The sequence below is a fragment of the Amphiprion ocellaris genome, chromosome 22 (assembly GCF_022539595.1).
Source record: "Amphiprion ocellaris isolate individual 3 ecotype Okinawa chromosome 22, ASM2253959v1, whole genome shotgun sequence".
Classification (NCBI taxonomy): Eukaryota; Metazoa; Chordata; class Actinopteri; family Pomacentridae; genus Amphiprion; species Amphiprion ocellaris.
In genome coordinates, this window is record NC_072787.1 from 2,124,709 (window position 1) to 2,151,375 (window position 26,667).

The window sequence follows — 26,667 nt, forward strand, 5'->3', positions numbered from 1 at the left end:
TTAGGTGTTAGCTTGCAGCTTCCAGCAGTAAAATCGTCTTTAATGTGTTTCTTGGTGTGTTTTAGGGCTTTGTACTGGATAGTTGTCTTGGTAAATGTGGTTCTTCAGCCACAGTTAGCACATGGTGCTAATGTGTGCAGTGATTAGTGGATTTGGTGCAGCTGAGTTGTGTCTTTATCTTGGCTGTAGTGAGTCTTTAGAGGTTTTTGCTCAGACACATTCTGTATTCTTGTTTGTGAACCAGCATTGGTTGTCCAGAAGGTAAGAGTTCCTGTCCTGATTCTCTGTTCTCAGAGGTTCTCTGGTAGGCTGCAGGAGACTTTAGCGTTTGGGTTGTGCTAGTTTGGTTTTTGTATGGTTTCATTTGGACGACTATCTTGAGGCTCCTCCATGTGGTTTAGTGAGGTTTTCTGGAACAGTTCTACAAAGCAGCCTGCAGCAGAAGAGACTTTGAGAGTTTTTAGGAAGTTCTGGAGACCAGACTTTAGAGCAGCAGAAACATTTGTCAGCAGTTTGAGCAGGAGAAGGTGAGCTTCAGAGTAGAAATGAGACAGAAACCTTCTTGACCCATGTGGTGAGGTCCTGTACCAAGAGTTTGAGCAGGTTGTGAAGAGTCTGTAGTTCTTTGGTCTGAAAGCACAAGAAGAGTCGACTCATTAAAGGAGAAAACAGGAGATATTGTTGGTTCTTCTGTCACTCTGCAGTTTCCTTAGACTGAATATCAAGTTTATATTTTGAATGATTTCCCATGTGAGCCCAAGAAGACTTCAATAAACTCCCTCCATCCCCTGAACACAACACATTTCATTACCATGTTAAATCTTTTTTTTAAAAAATATGTTATTGAGTTTTAATCATAGTTTTTTCTCTTTGCTTGTTTAGTTTTGTCATCTGTGTAAAAGGTGCTAAACAAATAAAGTTGAATTGATAAACTGAATAATTGACTAACTCATGATTGTGGCAACAGAAGTATTTTCATTGTGATTTAAGGGTTTATTTCATTTTTAAGGTTGGGATTAAAATCTTGACAGAAAAAGATTAAAGAAATAAACTACATAACAAAAAGTAATTTAATCAAAGGAAAAAAAATTAATACAATAAAACTTTTAAAAAGTTTTATTATCAAAAAGATTTAAGAAATTTAAGATGTAATTTCAAATTAAACATTTAATTTTTTAATTAAATGTTTTGTCTTTTTAAAGGTTTAATGATCCAATTAAATGTTAAATGTTAAATGTGCATTTTTTAAAATGTTTAATATTCTTCTTGTTTAATTGTATTTTTTAAATGTTTAATTCTGGAAAATATTTTATCTGTAAATTTTAATATTTGTATTTTAAAAATTTTGTTTCATTTCATAATGACATGTATCTTGTTGAATTATTTAATTCAATATTTTGTCTGTTTAATAGAGTTAAACATTAAATACAATTAAATTATATATACATATACCACCTTTTAATGTTTAGTTTCCTTTTTAAATGCTTCATTGTATTTTCTGTTTAATTCCTATTTGAAGTTTTATTGTCTTTAAGATGTAATTTTCTAATTAAACATTTAATTTTGTAATTAAATGTTTTGTCTTTTTAAAGGTTTAATGATCCAATTAAATGTTTTGCATTTTTTAACAGGTTTAACATTCTTCTTGTTCAATTGTATTTTTTAAATGTTTAACTCTGGAAAATATTTTATCTGTAATTTTGAATATTTGTATTTTAAAAATTTTGTTTCATTTCATAATGACATGTATTGTACATTGCTGAATGATCTCATTCAATATTTTGTCTGTTTAATAGAGTTAAACATTAAATTACATTACATTCTATTAAACAGACAAAATATTGAATGAGATCATTCAGCAATGTACAATACATGTCATTATGAAATGAAACAAAATTTTTAAAATACAAATATTCAAAATTACAGATAAAATATTTTCCAGAGTTAAACATTTAAAAAATACAATTGAACAAGAAGAATGTTAAACCTGTTAAAAAATGCAAAACATTTAATTGGATCATTAAACCTTTAGAAAAATGTAACATGGGTACTTGTATAGCTCAACGGGTTAAGTGGGTGACCAATGTACAGGGACTGGTCTCTGATGCAGCGGCTTGGGTTCAAATCCCGCTCCCGACCCTTTGCTGCAAGTCCTTTCCCCCGTTTCCTGTTTGTCTCTCAGTACGCCTATCCAATAAAAAGCTAAAAAAGGCAAAAACATTTAATTAAAAAAAATAAATGTTTAATTAGAAAATTACATCTTAAAGACAATAAAACTTCAAATAGGAATTACAGAAAATACAATGAAGCATTTAAAAAGAAAATTAAACATTAAAAGGTGGTAAAACATTTAAAAAGAAAAACCTTAAAGATTTAATCGATACATTAAATATTGGGAAAGAAAAAGAAACTCAAACAAGCCAATAAAACATTTAAAAAAACAATTAAACATTAAAAAGACAAAACATTTGGAATTCAATTCAGACATTAGAAAAGCATAAAAGGTGAGAAAAGAGCAAAACTAAACGTTTAAAAAGAATCAAACTAAAGACGAAACATTTCAAAAGACACCAGTTAGACTTTGAAATGAAAACATTAAGTTGTTTCTTCAAACATTTCCTCTTTCTATGTTCTTGGTTTGATTGTGGACAGATTTACTAAGAACTCATTTCAGAAAACTGCTTTCCAGATAAAGTCTACTAGTAGTTGAAGGCATTTATCAAACTAATGTTACCTTCTGATCTCCATAAACTTTACTGTTCAGTGAAGAGAATCAAAGTTTGTTGAGGATTTCTAAAAAACCCACAGGTGAAGGTCTGAGAAGAACTCAGATGGATGATCTAAATGTGAAATCAAGACTCATGGTCACAAGTTTTAAGGCTTCTGTTAACCAGAAAGTTCAAACTAACAGAGAAGTACTGAGAAACTTTTAAGATTTCAGTCCTCAGACTGTCTGAAGGTTCAAACTAACAGAGAACTACTCAGGAACTTTTAAAATTTCAGTCCTCAGACTGTCTAAAGGTTCAAACTAACAGAGAACTACTCAGGAACTTAGAAGATTTCAGTCCTCAGACTGTCTGTCTCAATCGTACGATGCAGTGTGTAACTGTATGCAGCACAGTGAGCCAGCATACTCGTTTCCGTTTTCACGCTGTCTACATCAACGGAATGCACTGAACTTTGCCCCCACTAGCTTAGCCTCGCTGTAGCACGCAGCTCAAAGGGGCGTGTTCTATCTGCTCATTCATATCTATGACAACAACGGTGGCTGTACATAAGGACGCCTGACGTTGATTAGCTGCGTAAATACCATTATATACAGTCTATGGTAAATACGTATGTGAATCGCATCATTGGCTGCAGCAGCCAGTCACCGGTCACTCACTGACTCACACTGAAAAATAGAACAGAATGAATTGTTACGTGTTTATTTTATTTACAATTTAGGTTGGATTTTTTTTTGTGCGCAGCGCAGATTTTCTGTGTGCGGAGACCGTGTCAGCAGTGCGCAATTGTGCACGCGCGCAGTTTAGAGGGAACAGTGCCTGGTTCCAAAAATGAAGCCTACCCAGAAGTGCCAAAAACTTGCAATATCACACCGTCTGCCAGGGGTTGGCTCCAAACATAGACTGTATAATAAAGATGGACGTAGCTACCATGACATCACCCGTTGGTTTCTGCACTGAGAAAATGAAGCCTGGATTTTGCTACTTCCTGGTTGACATCTTGGATTTTTGGAGCCAGAGACGAAAAAAGATTCTCAGAGGGCGGAGCCAGAGAGCAGTGATTGGTCAGACTGACTGAGAGCCGAGGACTCTCTGGTCTGGACTTACTGGTTAAGAGGAAGCCTGGAGAAGCTACAAACCAGACTGTCTGCCCCTACAGTAAAACAGGGGGGTGGATCAGTGACCATCTGGGGTAGTTTCAGTCTGGGTGGAACAGGGCAAATGCAATTGTGTGAAAGACGAATCAACCAGGTCATGTTTGGGGCTACTCCTGAAAACAATCTTCCTCCATCAGGTGGAAAACTCTTTCCTGCCTCCAATGACTGGATTTTCCAACAAGACAAGGTCAGTAAAAGCCTGGATGGAGAACCAGAACATTGGAACCATGCCTTGGTTGCTCAATCACCAGATCTAAATCCAACTGAAAACCTGTGGAAAATCATCAAACACTCAATGGAGAACCACAAGCCCAAAACAAAGCAAATTAGTTAGAATTAGTGCAACAGGAATGTGCTGCTGTGACAGCAGAACTATGTCAGAAGCTGGTGGAGAACATCCAAGATGCATGGATGCAGTCATCAGAAACAATGGTTATGAATCAGTGCTAACTCCTGTGTGGATCATGGGACTAAAACAGACAGAAAAGAAAACATGGAATCCTAAAAGCTGTTTTTGACAGAACGATGCCATAGATATTGATGGAAGAACTGAAGGGATTTTGGTTATTGTCAAGAAAACCATGGAAAATGTCTGATATCAGCTCTGAAATTAAACTATTATGAGCTATTTTTGTTGTCATCATTATATTTGTCCAAGCAAATGTACTTTTAGTTGTACCAGAGATAAAAATGAACTAGAGATTGAAGAAAACAAGGGTGATCTATTAATTTTTTCCATGATTGTAATTTCAGTTCATCTTGGTGAGAACTGCATTGTAGAGAATGTAGCACACAAATTCCCGTGCTGTTGCATGCACAGCAATGTAGAGAAGGGATGTTGGATGTGTTGAAATGCAGCCTGAAAGGAGGGAGAACAGAAGTAAAATATTCACCAGAGACTGTAATGAGTGACATGTACTAAAAATATACCTTGGAAGTCATTCTGTCCCATTCAATCAGTTGGCAAATAGCGGTTACAAAATATTAAGCCTTTTCTACAGAGTGGCTGTAAAGTATGCTCGGTGCTGAGGTCAAAGATTCATGCAGTGTTTGCTCTTTTGATTGTTACTACTCATGTACTGAGAACAAACAATAGCTGAAGTTAACCGAATGGTCTTATGTACACCAGTCTTTTTATATCGTGGCACATGGCATAATGTAAACGGAACTGTCTAAGCAGTGAATTTCCATTCACTGGTTGAGGTGGTGCAGGGCGCCTGAGCTTGCCCAGGAATGCAGAGAAAGGATGTTTGGTCTGCTGGTATGCAGGTTGTAGGGAGGGAGAACATTGGTGGGGTGTTTACCTGCTAGAACATGACTACCTGCACCTAATTTCCACAACCAGGGATGAATGTAGGAAAGGAATCAGACAGATTTAGAGAGATATGATTGTCCATCTGACTGTGCAAATGCAGAGGGACTCGCTGATCCTTCTTACTGTTAAGAGATAATAGGTCGGTGACATAAGAGTTATGAGAATTAAGAATGAGCTTTTCCAAGGCAGTAAGGACAAGGTGTTCCATGAAACCTGGAGGATGATGGGCATGAAAGGACATGCCAGTCTGTGCTGAGATGACTTCAGCTGATAAAATGTAAGTTTGTTTGAACATCAAACAGTAAAACGATAAAGCAAAAAACTGGCCATATGTCAGGAGATGAAGAGAAGAACTAAGGATTCCTCAGCCAAATACTAGTCTTAAAACAAGGACATTACAGTATAACAAAAAAAAAAGAAACTTAGTCAATAACTACAATGCCCAAATAAGTTGAAAGATTTTTCCAGATTTTCAGCTGTGAATATTTAAGTAGTGAGTGTTCCTCATATTTTAGTGCAGCTCACACACCTGCTGTGATGGTATTCAATGGAAGCAAAACTATTTCTGTTATTATCCTCTAAAAATATTAAGCAACGGGCTAAAATGAAGGTGATGAATTGTGACATCAATGTATTTTTACTTAAGCTACTAAGATGATTGTTTTGATGTGTACTTTTACAGTAAAAAAAAATAAACCTGCCATGTTGCAAGTATATGGTTTTATTCCAAGAGTTTCAGAAATAAGAAATGCAAGTATTTAAACAGGGGAAGCCAAGCTTCCCCAATATCCACCCATCCATCACCTATACACCGCTTAATCCTCATTGGGGTCATGGGGGGGTGGAGTCTATCCCAGCTGACTGAGGGTGAAGGACAGGTAACAGTCTATCACAGGACTGCATATAGAGACAAACAATCACACTCACATTCACACCTATGGACAATTTAGAATCACCAATTAACCTCAGCATGTTTTTGGACTGTGGGAAGAAGCTGGAGAACCTGGAGAAAACCCACACATGGACAAGGAGAACATGGAAACTCCATGCAGAAAGATCCCTGGAAGGCCGAGACGTGAACTTCTTCATCATTGGAAGATGGCCACCAGTAATGATCTGCTACAGGAGAACCTTGGTCAGCAGAAACCGAATAATGAGAAGGAGGGAGAAGAACAACCATCATGCAAGGGTAATGCCCTGCATGGTATGTAGCCCCAACAAATAGAAAAAGTGTCTGATATCCCCAAAACTTATCAGTGGCTGGAAAAAAGCAGTCTGAGAGACAGCACAAAGGCATTAATGATGGAGCACAAGAACGTGCACTGATCAACAGAGACTGGACAGGATCCCAGGTGCAGGCCATGCAAAAAGGCCCCGAAGACATTGCAGTACATAACGCAGGCTGTAAGATGCAGGCAGGCATAGCCAAGTAGATGCCATTGTGTACAGAAACATCTGTAGCAAACCTGGGCTTGAAAGCCCAGGATCAAAATAGAAAGAAGAAAACTGTAGTGATGGACGTAGCAATCCCAAGTGACAGCAACATCAAGAAGAAGGAACACAATATACTCCAAAAATACCAATGGCTGAGATGGTTCATGGTTCCACATGAAGAAGAACTGCTAGAGGACATTTCTAAAACCTTTTTCTCGCCTGGTTTAGCCATTTCTTTACTACTTCTGGTGTGTATTTGGGGTCATTGTCATGTTTAAGCACACAACAGCCCAATGTTCTGGCAGATGATTTTAGGTTTTCCTGAAGAATGTGAAGGTCAACCTCCTTTTTCATGATTCCATTTACTTTGTGTAAAGCACCAGCTCCACTGGCTCAAAAATAGCCCCAGAGCATAATACTACCACCACCATGCCTGACAGTAGGCATTGATTTGTTGGTGTTAAGGGCTTCACCTGCTCTCTTCCAAGGTCTAAACATAATTTTTGTCATTGTGTCAAAATAGCTCTATTTTGTTTCATCTGACCACAGAAATTTTATTCCAGAAAGCCTTTTCTTTGTCCATGTGATCAGCACCAACTCAAGTTGAGCCTTCAGATGCTGCTTCTACAGGAAGGATTTCCTTCGTGCATGGCAGCCTCTCAGACCAGAGAAAAGTAAACCAGAATTAACTGTGGACACTGACCTCTGTGTTCCAGCAGCTTTTAACTCATTGCAGACCTCCTTTTTAGTGATTCTTGTTTGACTCTTAATCATCCTGACCAACTGTCTCTGAGCAGCAGGTTTGAGCTTGTAAGCGAGTTAGTAAGAAAACTCTCACTGATTTTGGCAGAGATACAACTGTATCATGCACTTTATACCAACAAACAGTCGATGATTTTGGTATTTGTAGCTGCTTTTAAATGGCGTCAAGTGACTGTCTTGACTTTATCAAGTCTAAAAGTCCTGATTGTTTCCCCTTTGTTACAGAGGACAGTGGTGAGAGAGGAAATGTAGGGAAAAGACCATGGAGGGGGTGTTGAACCCATGGCCACAGCGTCAGCCTTGTTTATGGGTCACCAGCTCATGCTGTTGAGCTACCTGGGCACCCCCACAATTTGTTTATTCAGATCTTTGCTGAGCTCCTCAGACTTTCCCACTGTAGTGTCTGTGAGTCTAATGAGTGTATCAAATGCACGCTAGTAAATTGACTCAGATTTCAAATTTCAATGGATCAAAACATTTGCTTACAGTAGGTCAGCGAGCATAGCTTATGATAAAAAAAAAAATCTGGAAAATTTGAGATGCTCGAGCAGAAATCATTCTAAACATGATGATTTGAGATGGAATGACCCATAGTTTCTACAGAACGGCAGAGAGACAAGCTATATGTCACAGAAATGGCATGGTAAGGGTGAGATAGAAGAAGAAGAAGATGGAAACACAGCGAAGTTAAAGTGGTTCAAATACAATGTTTTTTTGAGAACAATGATGGATGATGAATAATAACCACAAGACAAGAGCACAGCAAAACAATCCCTTCTGAATCCACCATTAATGTTACTTTGCAATAACACTATGCAAATAACAAAAATAGGAAAGATTTTGTGATGCATATGTATGAAGAATCAGATATTAATGGGTATGTGTATGTTTTAGGCCTTCAGTGTACGTTTGTATACCTAATGTTATGACTGCCTCCAAATCTGAATCCAGCACCGTCATCAGGGTGTGGAGTTCCCAGTAACAATGTCATTTCCATCTGCCCAAACATGCACAAGAGACTGAAGGAAACCACAGTACCTTCAGCCCACAGAAGATAAATCACTGGTGATTTTGGCGCAAAAAAAACGCCATAGTATACTATGTCGAAAAAAAAATGTCATTTTTCAACATGTTGTAAAAACGTGCCATATGATGAAATAATGTAAAGGAGGCAGTGAAAAACACTCCAGAAAGGTTTTCTTGGAAAAAAAAAACATCAATAATTTTGGCGCAAAAAAAACGCCTTACTATACTATGTCGAAAAAAAATGCCATTTTTCAAACATGTTGTAAAAACGTGCCATATGATGAAATAATATAAAGCAGGCCGTGAAAAACACTCCAGAAAGGTTTTCTTTGAAAAAAAAAATCATCAATAATTTTGGCGCAAAAAAAACGCCATAGTATACTATGTCGAAAAAAAAAGTTTTTTTTCAACATGTTGTAAAAACGTGCCATATGATGAAATAATGTAAAGCAGGCCATGAAAAACACTCCAGAAAGGTTTTCTTTGAAAAAAAAATCATCATGAATTTTGGCGCAAAAAAACGCCATAGTATACTATGTCGAAAAATCTCATTTTTCAACATGTTGTGAAAACATGCCGTGTGCCTGTGTACCAGAAAACAATCCTAATAAATCCATATTCTAAATGATAGAGAGAATGTCATATTTGGACTCTGACCTTCCTGAATAACTCTCAGCTTCTTGGTTGGGATGTCAGGGGTGAGCACCTGTTCCTTTTTAGTTTAAAGAAACAGAACACATTGACATTTTGGTTATGAGTGTAATCAAAGTGCAAATCAACGTCTGCAGCTGAGACGCTGACTGACTATGCTGGTACAGATTCACAGAGAGATAACATTCACAACCGTCTGCTGTGGAACATTGCGAGATGCTGTGAAATACCTTCTGCTTGACCTCTCAATGAACTCATAACAAAGTGGAAGTGAGTAATAAAGTGTTGCTGTGTGAAAACTAACACGTAACAGAGTGATTACTGATAGTGGTGAAAAAATGATCACTGAATTTGTAGATGACACACAAAGTCAAAGTCAGAAGTCTTTTATTTTCCAAAGTTTAGGTTCCATCAGTTTCCATGTTCTCTTTGTCTTCTTCTCTGTTCTTTCTGTTGTCAGAGCTCAGACTGCTGTTGGGTCTGTAAAACCTGCAACATGCCTTAATCAGCTGTACAAATAAACAGGACTTCTGCTTAGACTGCCTCCTTATTCACTCCTTCAAACTGTATCTGTTGTTTTTTTCTTTGTTAATAGACCTCTGACACAGTAAAATCCTAGCTGTCTGTTAAAGTATTTAAGCTACACGCTGGAGTGCCAGATGGGAAATATCTCATGTGTATATGTCAGATATTTCACAAGTGAGACTGGCATATAACAGGGTCTGTCTTAAAGATCTTGTGGTTTCTCCACATGCAGTACCATATAGTAGTAAATGGAAGGTTTCTGACTTCCTGTAACTTCTGCTTTAAACACATAAAAGGACAGCAATTCTACTGGAATCCATTCAAACCAAAAAAGGACTGTAAAGTTTTTGGACGGTGATGTAATAATGATCGTAGGGAAGGTGACACATTTGTGTAGTTCTGCCTGCATTATTCTGTGATTCCAATTAATCTGTTTCAATGTTGACACAACTGAAACCGGTGTGGCTTATGAGAGAAATGTGGAATTTTGTGGACCATTTTTCTTTTTAATTTTAACCTCAGCTCCCTGGAAAGGAAGTGGTATTCTGCCAGTTTAGAGGAAGTTTACGTAGCTGAGAAAAACAGTCTGGTGATTTATATAAAAGCTCTCTGTAATGCCAGGACAACATATTATTCATCTTTAATAGAGGAAAACAAGAACAACCCCAGGTTTCTCTTCAGCACTGTAGCCAGGCTGACAAAGAGTCAGAGCTCTGTTCAACCTTGTATTTCTTTAGCTTTGAGCAGTAACGACTTCATGAGCTTCTTTACAGATAAAATTGCTACAATCAGAGTACAGATGCTTTAGAATTGGCTGTAAGACCAGATGGATATTTAGAATTTTTCACTCCTATACATCTCTCTGAACTAATTTAATAGTTTCTACATCCAAACCATCAACGTGTCTTTTAGATCCTATCCCAACTAGACTGTTCAAGGAGGCTTTACCTTTAATTAACTCCTCAATGTTAGATCTGATTAATCTCTCTCTAGTAACAGGCTATGTACCACAGGCTTTTAAGGTTGCTGTCATCAAACCTTTACTTAAAAAGCCCACTCTAGATCCATATGTTTTAGCCAACTATAGACCAATTTCCAACCTCCCATTTCTCTCCAAAATTCTGGAAAGAACAGTTGCAAATCAATTATGTGAACATTTACAAAGGAATAGCTTGTTTGAAGAGTTTCAGTCAGGCTTCAGAGTGCATCATAGCACAGAAACAGCTCTGGTGAAAGTTACTAATTACCTTCTCATAGCGTCAGATAATGGACTGGTCTCTATACTTGTTTTGTTGGACCTTAGTGCAGCATTTGACACAATCGACCACAAACTTTTATTACAGCGACTAGAACATTCTATTGGCATTAAAGGGACAGCACTGGACTGGTTTAAATCCTACTTATCAGACAGGTTCCAGTTTGTGCATGTCAACAATGACTCTTCTGAGCATACTAGGGTTTCCTGCACGTCTCCATCCGCGTTGTCAGAAAAGTTTGGAGGTGCACAATGCGGAAATTTCCAGCTTGATAAGGACTGTGCGAGAGCTGTTAAAATGATGTAATTCATCCACATGGAGCCACGTCACGGATGCATCAAGCATGAAACAAGCTTTAGTCTTTCATGATTTCCTCTTCCTCCTCATCAACCTGTCTTCTGCTGCCTGCAGCATGCCCCACTTCTTCAGAATCAGTGGCTGAAGTATTCCAGTATTAATACTTGCCAATGTATAGTGTGGAGTAGTTTTATAGTGTCTGAGCAGAACCATAGATGAGCTGGTGTGCTCCAACTGCAGCAAACAGCAGAGGAACAAGTGCTGATGGAGGCAGGGACTTCATACAGTTGCACATTCTAAAGGAGGCAATATGGTAGAATTACATCTAGGCTATTGTAATCCAGGAGAGGAACTTTAAGAACAGAAGACTAAAAAGTCATATTAATGGCTATCAAATAAAATACATAAAAAAATCACATTGATAGCTGTTTTTCTCATTATTTCGCCTCCTTTTAATAGAGGAAGGTTTATTTTTATTATTTTTTACTCCTGTCTGTGGGAACTTCATTTGGCCAACCCTCCCACAGGGTCTGGCAACAACATTGTTTTGTTGCAGAACAGAACTCTGTCTATTAGAATTCAGGACCTTTAATCCTCAGCTAAAGTCAACTAAACTTTCTTAAATATTTGCACTTAGTCCAAGCAGCATGTCAGCAGGATACAGTGAGGTCCGTAGCACCGCCCCCCTCCCTGAGAGAGCTCCACTTAGAGTTTCCTGTAATCTGGCATAGTTGTCATAGCAGGATTTGTTGTTCCAGATGTTTACCAAAGGATCCATGAAACAGCAGAGACATGAAGTCCAGATCTTATCTTGGGTGTTTAGAGCATATTTTGCTGTTAGGAGCCAGATGTTAAAAGGTACCAGACATTTAGATTGTCATCATTCTCATGTTTTTATTTCAACCTGTTTATTCTGTGCATCCCTGAAAATATTCAGGTTTTTCTACTTCTACTTCTACTTCAGAATTGTCGTTGTCTTTTTCTTGGTTTTACAAGTGCATCCCGATAGGTTTCTATTTTGGGCACAGCACTTCCCAGCACATCACTACCCTAACAGGAGGAAAATAAAACTGTAAAAAATGTCAAGTAGAACTTTGCTCCTCAGGGAATACACAAAACACTCTTCTCCTCATGCTCGCCTAGAGGCCTTTGTCAACAGTTTGTCATTGCAGAGGAACTATCTTTGCCCTCCATATGATTGTTTTGTTTTCCATACAAACTTGGATAAATGTAATACATTAACATGACCACTGTGCTAGACCAGTCTCGCTTTCACAAACATCATATTGACTCGATGATAAGAACGTTTTGTCCTTCAGTTTTAACCTTAGATTTGCTCCAACTTTTAAATTTTCCCTGCATTGTCAGTTTGTGTGTGTTGTAATTTCTGCATGGTGCAAAGAAATCTTTTGGTTTCCACCAGCTGACTCCACCAGCCTTTAAATGGCCTGCTCTCAACAGGCCTGGTGATCTTGGTTGTCTGCATTCTTGATGAAGAAAATAGTACAGAACCTTTTGCTACAGATACTGTCACGTGTCACTCCTTCACACATTCACTCCATTTCCCAGGGTTATCCACAATTCTTTTATCTTTTGTCTGCCAGATCCCTCTCTTACCTTTTGTTGCCACATCTTTGCTATTTGCAACTGTTTGCCAAATCTCTTGATTCCATTACCCTTTGTTCTGTTGTCTTACCCTCTGTTACTGATTAGCAACTATATGCAAATTAACCTATTCACGTTGGTGGTTACATACTCCGGGTCGGCTTACCTTCACAGACTGTTGGTAAGCCCACCGTATGCCGGAATACCAATAAACACCGCACTACAGCAAACTTTGAAGGACCGAGAGTGAAATTTCTTCAGCATTCTCCACTGCTCTGTTTTGTAAAGATCAGCTTGCAGTAGGAAAATCATGATTACCTTGTTGTGTTTGTTTCTGACTTGCTGGTTTTTATCCTGTTTGAGGAATCATGGTGGCAACAAACTAAAAGGTATCTGAAACCTCTGTTATGCATGTCTATCAGCTTCTGGACGGAGATCAAACTTAGTTCCAGGAGGAAACCAGGGTACACAGGGCTCTAGACTAACCCTTTAACCGGTGTGACCAACTTTCTCATGAGTGGAAAAAACATGTAGGTTCATTCTGCATTTCACGAGAAGACCACATTTTTAAATGTAAATACCACAGTACACTAAAAATATCAAGTCCTACTTTCCCCCACTGTGGTTAACACTGTCACAGTGATGCACATGCAGCTTAATGATCATCAGCCAATGAGACCACTTGAAATTTTAACTACGGTAGTTAACAAAAAAGGTCTCAAATGCACCATTTTGGTCGCAGCCTGGAGCCCTGGGACAGAAAAAAATGCTTATTGTCAAGACAATAAAGCTACATCATCTCTCCCTGTGAAAACTGACAACATGCAACTGTTTCAGTTAGATGGTAATGTTTGTAAGGTGCTATCACTTTCAAGAGAACAGTAATGGTGTAACAGACATATTCAGTATATTTGTGCAAATGAAAATGTAACAGAAATGATTCCAGTCATTCAGCAAATCTGGAGTACAGAACACAATGATAAGTTAATGATTTTAGTATGGTGACAAACCATAATGTCCTGTGAGAGATAGTTTCTAGAGTTTAGCTTATGAAAACAGTGTGCTGCTGCATCACTGTATACAAAGGTGCCATAATTAATGAATAGTAAACAGGTGATAAAAGGTAAGAAGCTTTTTCCTGACTTCCTGTCTTACACACATAAAGCCACAAAATGGTAAACACACTATGCAACGAATAGTGAGCAGTTTCATACCCAACCTGTCATCTCCTTGTAGAAAACAATCACCTCTTGGTTACCATCACAGTAGATGTATTGTTTGGTTCAGATGACATATATACTTGGTCAGTTCTGTGATAATCTTATGTCCACTGGACTGTGTGAGTGTTGGAGAACAGTCTGGCTAAACCTCATCATTCATCTACAGAAGAAAAGACTCTCTGGCTTGTTTGTATTTCTTGAACTTAACCACAACCATCTTGCACAGAGCTCAGCTCAACTTGTTGCAATAAACACTGCACCTGCAAAACAAAGTGGTATCATTGTTTTGATTAAATATTTGCATGAAGGGAGTGTAGTACTGTCATTAAAATGGGTAATTTACCAAAAGCATAACTGCGCAAATAAATCTTTGGCAAAATTTACTATTTCAATGTGCAGGTTGCTGGTTGGAGGGTTTTAAAGATGTAGAGAATTACTCAGGAACGGGAAGTTAGCTGTGAGAGAAGAGGATGTGGAGAATAGGGTTAGATGGAAGCAGATGATTCACTGTGGCAACCCCTTGAAAGAAAAAGTCGAAAGCAAAAGAAGAAGAGACCTGCTCAGGAAGTCTCTCAAGACAACAATAGGCTTCCTTGGAACCCTCTGCAAGCACAGAGTACCCAAGGCACTGTTCCACTCTATACAACTGGCTAATGGGTTTGAGCTGTTGGTGAACCTATAGCAACACTGGCAGGTTGTTTATACAACCAAAAGGTCTTAAGGTTATCATGGTCTGGTAAATGGCGTCCATCTTATCGCATCCCTCCTCACCCAGTCCAGTTCAACGACGTACAAAAGAGGAGTGGAGCTTCTGGTTGTTGTGCACGCTGAGGACTTTGTCCAGATATTTCCAATGAGATTATGAAGGGGGGATATTGTATCCACGAATGTGATTGTAACATCCAGTTAAATATGTATTAAAAATGAAAATCTGGGTGCCCAGGTAGCTCAACTGGTTGAGTGGGTGACCCATAAATAGGGACTGTAGTCCTCAACACAGCTTCTGGCTTCTCCTCGCAGCATTGGGTGAAAACCCTGGGGAGGCCTACAAGACAGAAAACAACAGTTTTAGTACCATGATGAAGTAATTGGACTGAATTTATAACTGAATGACAGTTGAAGTGGGTATGTGGTAGTGATGCTACGAGATGTTCCGAGGCTTTCCACGAAGCGCGTATCGAGGCTTGCTTCATTTAGGGGAGGAGCCAAAAATGATGACGTCCGAAGCCTCGCTGCCTGGCTGAACCACGTGACTGCGTCAGAAAGTGGTTCAGATTTTGCTGCAAGGTTTGACAGCAAAATAAAGCCCTCAGGCTCCATTCAAAATGTGGGTTTTTGACAGAGTAGCGGTCAGCTGAGAGTTTGGATAGTTTGGATACTAAAGTCTGGATAGAGTTTGGATAGCGTTTATATAGTTTGGAGATAGTTTGGAGAGTTTAGAGAGAGATAGTTTGGAAATTTAGGAGAGTGAGGAGAGAAGGATAGGAGACAGGATGGAGCCAGCTAGGAAGAGGAGGATTTCCCCTGTGTGGGAACACTTCAGTCTGAATAATAAGGTGAGCTAAATCTAGCATTAGTACAGACGCATTGGGCTTGCTTATCAAGAACTGTATTTTTCACTGTTTCACTGTTTCTTATTTTATTCAAATGTGAGATGTTTATTGTGTGTGTCAAAAAAAGGGAATCGTTTAAAACCAAAAACTGTTGAGAAACTGTTATTTCTGAATGAAAGGAATCAAATCTCCTATATTCTGTACATCATTGTCTAAGTTCCACAGCATATTCAGCACGATCTTCCTAACTCCACAAACACTTTCACTGTCCTCTGCCTGCTTAAGGCCATGCCATTTTCCTAAAGTCACAGAAAAACATTATCACACAACCTGCCATATCAAATGATACTACCATTTTGGAAAAAATTTACACACGCAAAATACATGAAAATATATTTCATTATACACTTATGTATAATTTCTGTACAGAAATCATTTGGTCATACATTTTTTTGTAATTCATAGTCATTCCCAACAGCCACAACGGACCCAAATTCAATGCATCAGGCATGTGGTTCAGATGCAGCTGCCTGTGATTATACACCTGGCCAGTAGGTGGCTTCATGTGCACATGAAGCTTCAAGAAATGAACCCTTTCTGGAACCAATTGGCTCAAGTGGTTCCAGCCTCATGAGGCTTCATCTCACCATCACTAGTATGTGGCATTATTTTGAGAATATATAAATTGAAAAGTGTGACATGACTCACCTCTCTTTTGTCACAGCAGGTGTTCCAGCCAAAAGAGCCCCCATGGGCTGGAACATCTTTTTAAAGGAGGAGCCAAGTGTAGGTGAGGAGAGGGTGAGTCGTAATCTCTTCAGGTGGTAAAATGAATACATTGCTTGATGAGGATGTCAGTAGTTGTTTTTAGGAAGTAGATACTTCCTTTTAATGTTTATTATTATAGTTAAACTGAAAGATACATTATATTTTTGTGAATTTCTTGTGTTTGATTATTTTCGGTGAACCCTGATGTTGGTAGGCCTGAGGGGCTGATTAGGGGGATGCCTATAAAAGACTGGCAGTTGAGTGAGAGTGAGGGCAGAGACTACAACACACCAGTTAACCACCTTTGCTGTTTGCGTTCTTTTAATGTGAATGTTGGTGAATAAACGCCAGGTTGGTCTGCACCTTATCTCACCTCAAGCCTCCTGTTTTGTCCAACCGCAAACAGTCATCCTAACAAGCCTGCCTGATTAAATAACTGTTAAAGATGAAAATAAAAACAAGAAATCATGTTGTTGTTCTCAATCAGCCTCTACAGTTTGCTGAGCAGTTACTGTTTCCATCAGGTGGAGGAAACGGAGCAGCTCTACATTCACTGTGGTCAGTCAGGCCTGTTAGCAACACTGCTGCATTTTTTTGGAGACACGTGACTGGTACCAAGCAACACAGATACTAAAGCCGTGGTGGCAGCAAAGCAGCAGCGAAGCAGCTTTAATCAGCACTTTAGACAAACTCCCTAAAGGCTGCTGACTGTGAGGCTTAACAGAATCTAATATTTGAATCAAGAGCATGTCAGAAAATGTTTTAAATTGTTATTCTATTATAATGACTTAGATATTGACCACTTCAAGTCTCTCATAAGTACTGAGCACATACAGCTGCAGGATTCTGTGGTTTACTTTGCTTTACCTTGTGCTGAGTCAAGAGAACGAGTTGAAAAGTTTGGAATCTCTGTTGAAGCTGTGGACTGTCCTCTTCAGTGTGGGAAAACTCCTCCCCATCACCGTGCTGCCTCTTACTTTACTGGTTATGTAAATATACAGAGTGATGTCAGAGAGAGTTGGAACATGTACTAACGACGGCACCTCCTTTCAGATGTACACAGTACATGTGGCCATCATGCTGTTTCTGCATTTAAATCCTACAGGAAAACAGTCTGCTACTGAAAGACACTAAACCCTGTCTGTCTGAGTACTGCAACAATTTACTATGTACACTGCCTCTCAGACAATATTATGTGAACTCCTACGAGAAACCTTTCCAAAAAAAGACGCATTGGACAGGCTAGAATGCAGCTTACAAGGAAGCATTCCAGTATTATGGAACTACAGATACATTAAGAAGCTTTTTCTTGGTACGTAAATCTCATCATTGATGCATGTGGCAAATGCAGTACTAAACATCCTTGAGTAATATCAACAGGATGGTAGAAAAGTGGATTAGCACAAATTGAGATGTTTTTCAAAGAACTAAACTACTGTAACAGTTCAGGTCTGTAAGAAATGTCAGTCATGGATGCAACCAATGTTCCCTGTAATTTTTCCTGAGTGTGAGCAAACACACAAACTCCCTGAGCGTCCCTTGGACCACTGTGAGCAACATCAGACGTGTGCACTGTGGTCACACCAGCATCACATCCATTCAAGTTACATGGTTCATTAAAAGAATCAAATTACAGCATTTACATTTCTGTTAAAACTCTTTGTCAACAGGAGCCAGTTGAAGGCTGCAGTGATTTTAGTGACACTACAATGTATAAGAGTGAAGTTATTGAATATTTGTCTCTCTTTACTGTTGCAGCGCTTTTGCAAATTGCAGACGGACCCTGTTCACTCCATAGACACCAGTGTTATTCCTGTAGCTTGAAAGACAGCTACTTTTGATAAAACTGGGCTTGTAGCACATTGTCTGCCTTGCAACAATGGGAAAGAGGCACCGTTTATGTTTTGACAACCTATATCTAATGAGTTATTGATGCTGGAAGTCCCAATCTGTGAATATCTTTCCAACTTTACTGAACTTGGGGCCACTACCACCTAAGGAGTGACATATTTAATTTTGAAAAAAGCATTTAGCCATACTTAAAGCTTTAAGTGCTTTATTAACACGGAACTAAAAATGTTGTATTGTTTTATTATCACAGGTTCTGTCTGAAAAGAGGTGGCATCATTTTAAACAGTGAAATCAAACTAATAAAATGTAATGACCAACCAGTGAGCAATACTGGATTCTGCAAAAACATAAACAACTTTTTTTAAAATCTAAATCTTAACACAGTTAATGTATTAACTTATTTATGTGTGTATGCATGTATTTATTGATTTATTTACTACTGTTAACATATCAGAGTTCTGAGTGAATTTTTCTTAAGATAGGCAAAGGCCATTTATTGATTACATATAGGCTGTTAAATGTTTATTAAAAACTAAAAAGCATTTAAAAAAAACAACTTAGGCATTTATTGAGTCACTAAAATACTGTAGAGTACAGACCACATCAGCATGATTATAAGCATCCTCTGGTAAATGAACAACCAGATACTGATGTCTCTCACCATATGGACTTCAGGAGATGATTAGATGATGATAAACTGTGACCTACTGGTTGGGTTCTCTCTGTTCTCATGTTTCTTACATGTTTGTCCCCTGACAGCCGGGTCCTAATGTTTTTTGAGCAACACACCATACTATGACATTTTTACAATGATGGTTCTACTATGGAACCAGTTTGACATGTTCAGGTGTTCTTTGTGTGAAAACTCAGAGATTTCAGGTATCAGAAGGTGGTTTTCAACTTTCTTTATTAACTTTCTGCTTCAACTTTAAACTAAATTTCCTTCACTAACCCCGCCCTCTGCACTTCCAGGAAGCTGTGTTCCTATTGGCTGTCCAGGTGGCTGCTTGGTGTTATCAGGAACACCTGAGCAGCTCAGTGTCTTCCTGCTTTATTTAGCTGCAGACAAATATTTCCTCTGCTTCTCTTCACCAGTGAACTGGGTTTGGCTCCGTTGCTTGAGTTTGTTCTTTAGGTGTTGGCTTGCAGCTTCCAGCAGTAAAATCGTCTTTAATGTGTTTCTTGGTGTGTTTTAGGGCTTTGTACTGATAGTTGTCTTGGTAAATGTGGTTCTTCAGCCACAGTTAGCACATGGTGCTAATGTGTGCAGTGATTAGTGGATTTGGTGCAGGTGAGTTGTGTCTTTATCTTGGCTGTAGTGAGTCTTCAGAGGTTTTTGGTCAGATACATTCTGTATTCTTGTGAACCAGCGTTGGTTGTCCAGAAGGTAAGAGTTCCTGTCCTGATTCTCTGTTCTCAGAGGTTCTCTGGTAGGCTGCAGGAGACTTTAGCGTTTGGGATGTGCTAGTTTGGTTTTTGTATGGTTTCATTTGGACAACTATCTTGAGGCCCCTCCATGTGGTTTAGTGAGGTTTTCTGGAACAGTTCTACAAAGCAACCTGCAGCAGAATAGACTTTGAGAGTTTTTAGGAAGTTCTGGAGACCAGACTTTAGAGCAGCAGAAACATTTGTCAGCAGTTTGAGCAGGAGAAGGTGAGCTTCAGAGTAGAAATGAGACAGAAACCTTCTTGACCCGTGTGGTGAGGTCCTGTACCAAGAGTTTGAGCAGGTTGTGAAGAGTCTGTAGTTCTTTGGTCTGAAAGCACAAGAAGAGTCGACTCATTAAAGGAGAAAACAGGAGATATTGTTGGTTCTTCTGTCGCTCTGCAGTTTCCAGTTTCCTTAGACTGAATATCAAGTTTATATTTTAAATGATTTCCCATGTGAGCCCAAGAAGACTTCAATAAACTCCCTCCATCCCCTGGACACAACATATTTCATTACCATGTTAAATCATTTTTTTTTCTTGAATGTTTTTGAGTTTTAATCATAGTTTTAGCTGTTTTTTTTTCTCTTTGCTTGTTTAGTTTTGTCATCTGTGTAAAAGGTGCTAAACAAATAAAGTTGAATTGATAAATTGAATAATTGACGAACTCATGATTGTGACAACAGAAGTATTTTCATTGTGATTTAAGGGTTTATTTCATTTTTAAGGTTGGGGTTAAAAGCTTGACAGAAAAACAAGATTAAAGAAATAAACTACATAACAAAAATTAATTTAATCAAAGGAAAAAATACAATAAAACTTTAAAAAAGTTTTATTATTAAAAGATTTAAGAAATTTAAGATTTAATTTTCTAATTAAACATTTAATTTTTTAATTAAATGTTTTGTCTTTTTAAAGGTTTAATAGTCTAATTAAATGTTTTGCATTTTTTAAAATGTTTAATATTCTTCTTGTTCAATTGTATTTTTTAAATGTGTAATTATGGAAAATATTTTATCTGTAATTTTTAATATTTGTATTTTAAAAATTTTGTTTAATTTCATAATGACATGTATTGTATCTTGTTGAATTATCTCATTCAATATTTTGTCTGTTTAATAGAGTTAAACATGAAAAACAATTACATTCTATAATACATTCTATAGCCGATAAAACATTTGAAAAAACAATTAAACATTCAAACGACAAAACATTTGGAAATCAAATCATACATTAGAAAAGAATAAAAGGTGAGAAAAGAGCAAAACTAAACGTTTAAGAAGAATCAAACTAAAGACAAAACATTTGAAAAGACACCAGTTAGACTTTAGAAGATCAAATTAAACAGAAGAGACAATAAAACGATCAAAAGGAGCAAAAACAGATGAAGGTCTTAAAGTGTTTTCTAGTCTGAAACGAAAACATCAAGTTGTTTCTTCAGACATTTCCTCTTTCTATGTTCTTGGTTTGATTGTGGACAGATTTACTAAGAACTCATTTCAGAAAACTGCTTTCCAGATAAAGTTTACTAGTAGTTGAAGGCATTTATCAAACTAATGTTACCTTCTGATCTCCACAAACTTTACTGTTCAGTGAAGAGAATCAAAGTTTGTTGAGGATTTCTAAAAAACCCACAGGTGAAGGTCTGAGAAGAACTCAGATGGATGGTCTAAATGTGAAATCAAGACTCATGGTCACAAGTTTTAAGGCTTCTGTTAACCGGAAAGCTCAAACTAACAGAGAACTACTCAGGAACTTAGAGGATATCAGTCCTCAGACTGTCTGAAGTTCAAACTAACAGAGAACTACTCAGGAACTTAAGATTTCAGTCCTTGGCTGTCTGAAGGTTCAAACTAACAGAGAACTACTCAGGAACTTAGAGGATTTCAGTCCTTGGACTGTCTGAAGGTTCAAACTAACAGAGAACTACTCAGGAACTTAGAAGATTTCAGTCCTTAGACTGTCTGAAGGTTCAAACTAACAGAGAACTACTGTGGGACTTAGAAAATTTCAGCCCTCAGACTGTGTGAAAGCTCAGGTCCTGAGGACTCGGGAGGTGTGGAGGCTTTGGAAAGTCTTGGAACTGAGGGTTCCACCCTCCAGCACAAAGGCTGAAGTCCAACCTCCTGAGAAAAACGGTCGAGTCGAGACTCGAGTTTAAAAAAAACTCGAAAACGACAAAAAATAGATGATAAATGCGCAAAAAAAAGAAGAATTAGTATCTGAGCGAGTAGCTCAGGAGGATAAGAAGAGGACTACCAAGCGGAGGTCGCAGGTTCAGACCCGCCACCGGCCTTTTTCTTTCTTTGTCTTTGTCAGGATTTTGAAAAATTTAAGAAGGGTCTGGTCTTGAACCAGCGACCTGCAGCTCCATAGGCAAATCCTTAACTCACTGAGCTACAGATCAGATGAAAAGAAATAAATTCGTCGTCCCTTTGGCATCGTAGTTCCTGAAGTGACCACATGGGTGGAGCCAAGGCGGAGTCTGGGTGGAGTCAGGGCGGAGAGTAGGCGGGGAGGTGGGTGGGGCCCCCCCCCTCTACTCTCCCCCCACTCCCCCCCCACCCACCACACCTTCCCCCGCCCGACGAGTTTTTCGAGTCTCCACGGTTTTCCCGAGTTTCTGGAGTTTCCACCAGGTCGGAGGCAAACAAGTTGTCATGAAGAGGTGTTGAAGTCGGCCAGGATGGACTGACTTTTTACAGCGACTAGAAGGAAGACCACTAGAAGAGCAGGTCTTTAACCACCATCCATAAAATCCATGGAGTCGCTCCAGAGAAATGAAGGGAGGTCAACTTTTATCAACCTCCATCCAGATGTTCAACTTGATATCTTTACTTTGACATTTTTAGCACCACAAACCTTTAGTATCACACTTTATTATCATTTATTAGGACTTTAATGGAATCCACCAGCAGATTTAGTTTTTGTTGACAAACTTTATTCTTGTCGTCGTGGGACTGCAGTATTTAAAACTGTTCCTTCTATTTGACCTCATGTTTATTAGTTTTAGTGGAGAAAGTTATTTTAATTGTCGATTAGTCTCTTAAAAACCAAATAATAAATTGGATTAGTCAAGAGGTTTAAATTTCTTACTTTGTCATATTTTAAATATGACAAAAAAATATAAAAATAAAGTGTCTTGAGACAATTTGACCTGTAATTGGCGTTATATAAATAAAATTGAATTAAAATTGTATGTATCTTGTAATGTTGGAGTAATTCAGCCATATATGTTGGAAAACACATTTTCTTTGTCCATTAATCTGTTGATTTTTTTCTCCAGTAATTCATTTCTTGTTTTGGTTTATAAAATGTCAAACCCAAATATATTCAGTTTACTGTCATAAAAACCAAAAAGATTTACATTCATGATGCAGGAATCAGGCAGTTTTTCACTTTTTATCTTAGTTTAGTCAGAAAGATAGTTGATAATGTGTGAATTGTTGCAGCTTGTGAGCCGTAGAAGGTTTTAATCTTTGGGGCCGAGTGTCAAAAAACATTTAGAAACCAACATCAACAAAACACTCAACAAAGATTTGAACATCATTAAAGGGAAATCCAACTTTTGCATGACAATGTCTAATTAAAGGACATTTATTTCCAACGTAAATGTGTGATATTCATCCTCTGGAGCTTTCTCTTCACATCGTCTTCCACCTGGACTGGTTTGGTCGGGAGCATGTGCAACAAACATTTGAAAAACTGCACTTTAACATCAATGAATGACACTGAAGTTTAATCTCTACATAAATGAGACTGAGTCTGGATGTGCTGCTCTGTCATTAACTCCTAAGTTTAGGGAAAGTTCAAACAAAAGAGGACAGTTCAGATAAGACTTGAGAATGAGCTTATTTTGAACAAACATCTCAGACTTTCTGAGCTTCAGCACCTCTAGCAAGATATTTTAACAACAAGCAACTCAAGAGATCCAGAAGTTGGGAGAGTTAGCTTTAGCTGAGCCAAAGAACATGTGGGACGCTAACCTAGCAAACATTTCAGACTTTTCTCTGTGAATTCTGAGAAATAATTTCCTATTTAATGACAGAGCTACACATCTTAACTCAGTCTCATTAAAACAGACTCTAATTCAGTGTCATCCATCCATATTAAAGTGCAGTTACCCAAAATGTTTGTTGCATGAGCTCCAACAAAACCTGTCCAGGTAGAAGGCCACTTTGACAAACAGGAAGTGGAAGATTCCAAGCAGATTTATAGAAGGGGGAACCGGACTGTACTAAGTGTGGTCGAGTATAGAGGGGTGTTTTGTGGGTTTTTAAGCTGATAATGATTAGTGAGACATTTGAGTAGATTATTCATTTGCAGTAAATGAAAGTATTTAAAATCTTGAGTTAAACTTAGAAGAACACAAACTCTAACAGAAAACTTTGTTGATACGTTTTTGTTTTGTTTACAGATGTTAAGTTAAAGGAGTTTTATTCGTGACGTATAACCAATCAAATCACTCCAGAAGACAGAGCGACCACAGGTAGATAAAGGTTCAGAGCCAAAGTAGCACCATTTTTAAATGTATTTATTACCGTAAATCAGTAAAAAATAAAATACTGATAATCAGTAAATCAGTCAGCCCACAATTACTACAATTCTACAATGTATGTCTCTTTCCTTTGACTTGTTATTTGTACAATATACGATGTATATGATGGCGTTTTTTCATACCAAAGGCTATACTATGATGTTTTCTAAGAGACATACGATGCTACTCTGGTTGTTCTGGCTCTGGGCTGCTGCACTCCTCCTCTGTTGTTTTCTGGATTGTACTCAGCTGCATGCCTTCGTCCACCGGCCTCCGTTGACTCGTCCCGCCTGCCGTCTCTGGAGCTGAAGCTGGATTGGAACAGACCAAAGTACAGTCCAATCACGATGCCAGCTGCCTCTCAAAAGGCTCCTTCATCTGGCAGGTGGCGCACTTCTTCTGAGGGGAAGCTGAGCTGGCCCAGCAGAACTTTGGAGATGTGTTCCAGTGGTTGGTGGATGTGTGGGGAGATAGAGAGGGACCTTTGAATTGTTCAGAAAGGAAAACAGGGAACCCATTGGTAGTTTTAGTTTAGGGTGCTACTGCGGTGTGTTTTTGGGTTTTAAGAGGTGAACAGGAAGAGTTTTTTTTCGTATTGATTATCTTTTACTTTGTTCCTGGTTGGAATGCCCATCAATGTCAACATGAAGTTCACTTTTAGTTCTGTTTATTTATTTTTATTTTACTAACACCCATTTGTTTTTAACCCCCTCACATGTTGTGTTGTTGTAAACTTACTCTTTCAAATAAATTCTCCTAACCCTCTAGAAACCAGCGTTTGGACTGTTTTTGTGTTGCTCCTCACCTACTGACAGCTGTGGACTAAAGGCTATACTGTGACGTTTTTAGAGCGACATGCTATACTATGATGTTTGTTGGGCGACACGCTATACTATAGGCTTTTTTAATTGACATATTACTGTGACTTTTTTTGTTTTGTTTTTTTTTAGCAACATATAATAATTCGAACAGTTTTAAAAGTTACTATACTTTTACTTGTGCAATGAAATTATTATTCTATGGCATTTTTTAGATGACATATTATACTCTGATGTTTTCTTGAATTACATACTATTTTGACAATATACTGCACTATGACATTTTTTGAACCACATATCATACATGACAATTTTAGGCAACATCCTATCATTTTGCGCTTTTTGAACCACATAATAATCTATGTTTTGTTTTTTTTTTCTTGCCAACATGCTGTACTATGAACTACAGGCCATACTATGTTATTCTTGAGTAAAGCATACTATACTTTGACATTTTCTGAACTACATCCTATACTATGGCATTATGCACAGAGTGCTTTGGTTACATGTTGATTTATAATCTAGATTTTTTTCTGTTTTGTTTTTTGACAGGATTACCACAGACCTGACCGTGAACACCGTTGACACCCACCTCAGGGAGACGCTGCCTAAGATCTCAAGGCTGCTTGGTCGTGGTCTTTCTGGCACGTACTCTTCCAAGATGAGCCGGGAAGTTTAACACTGATGGAATGACACCAGGTCTAAGCCGACAAACTTCCAATTCCTCCTCAACCCATAGTCTCTGGGAAACCTACATGGAGTAAGAAAAGTAGACAGAGAAGTAATTGTCTGTACACAACATATTAAAAAGAAATCATGCTAATAAATTAAGTACAAATAACCGAATTCGCCAATATACTGGAGACCAGAGCTATTTAATTTGATAAGTATAACCTTGTTTAGTAACATTTCAATTATTTGAGAGCAGTCCTGAAGAATTGCCTGTAATCCCAATCATAAAATGGGTTTGGAGGAAGAACATAGATGGTAATCTGGATATACATGAGTTAGGCTTTATAACTACTATTGGTAGTATTGGTGGTAGTAATGTGACTACTACTAGTAGTATTGGTAGTACACACTACTGCTGCTGATACTGGCACTGCTACTACAACTTGTAATACTATTACAAATGCTGATGCTACTTCTACGACTCTAACAGCTGTTTATACTACTACTGCTGCTTGTACTTTTAGTATTACTACTACTGCTTGTACAACTATACTACAGCTACTATTAATCGTCTGGTATTTGGTTGTCAAGCTGCTAGCTCGCATTAGTGTTTTGCTAGTGGCTAACTAGTTAGCTCTCATAGACTGGAAGCTCTCAACAAGATTTCATAATGAAAAAAGAGCCAAAAACTATTCTTACCTATGAAAAGTCATTCCAAGTTTCCTTGTCTCAATCGTACGACGTAGTGTGTAATTGTATGCAGCACAGTGAGCCGGCATACTTCTTGTTTCCGTTTTCACGCCGTCTACATCAACGGAATGCACTGAAACTTTGCCCCCACTAGCTTAGCCTCGCTGTAGCACGCAGCTCAAAGGGGCGTGTCCTATCTACTCATTCATATCTATGACAACAACGATGGCTGCACATAAGGACGCCTGACGTTGATTAGCTGCGTAAATACCATTGTATACAGTCTATGGTAAATACGTATGTGAATCGCATCATTGGCTGCAGCAGCCAGTCACCGGTCACTCACTGACTCACACTGAAAAATAGAACAGAATGAAT

The 26,667-nt window shown here is 38.2% G+C and overlaps 1 long non-coding RNA gene across 3 annotated transcripts; it reads right to left on the reverse strand.

Moving 5' to 3' along the window:
- Positions 1-16: 16 nt before the first annotated feature.
- LOC129347954 (uncharacterized) lies at positions 17-26,667 on the reverse strand. 3 transcript variants are annotated; one of them, XR_008600312.1, is made up of 3 exons: positions 26,299-26,667; positions 25,520-25,678; positions 17-630 (listed from the first exon to the last, which is right to left on the reverse strand). It is a non-coding gene; the product is annotated as an uncharacterized LOC129347954 (long non-coding RNA). The 3 variants fall into 3 exon arrangements; XR_008600311.1 differs by lacking the exon at positions 17-630 and adding an exon at positions 18,063-19,902; XR_008600310.1 differs by lacking the exon at positions 17-630 and adding an exon at positions 24,091-24,591 and having other exon boundaries at positions 26,299-26,665.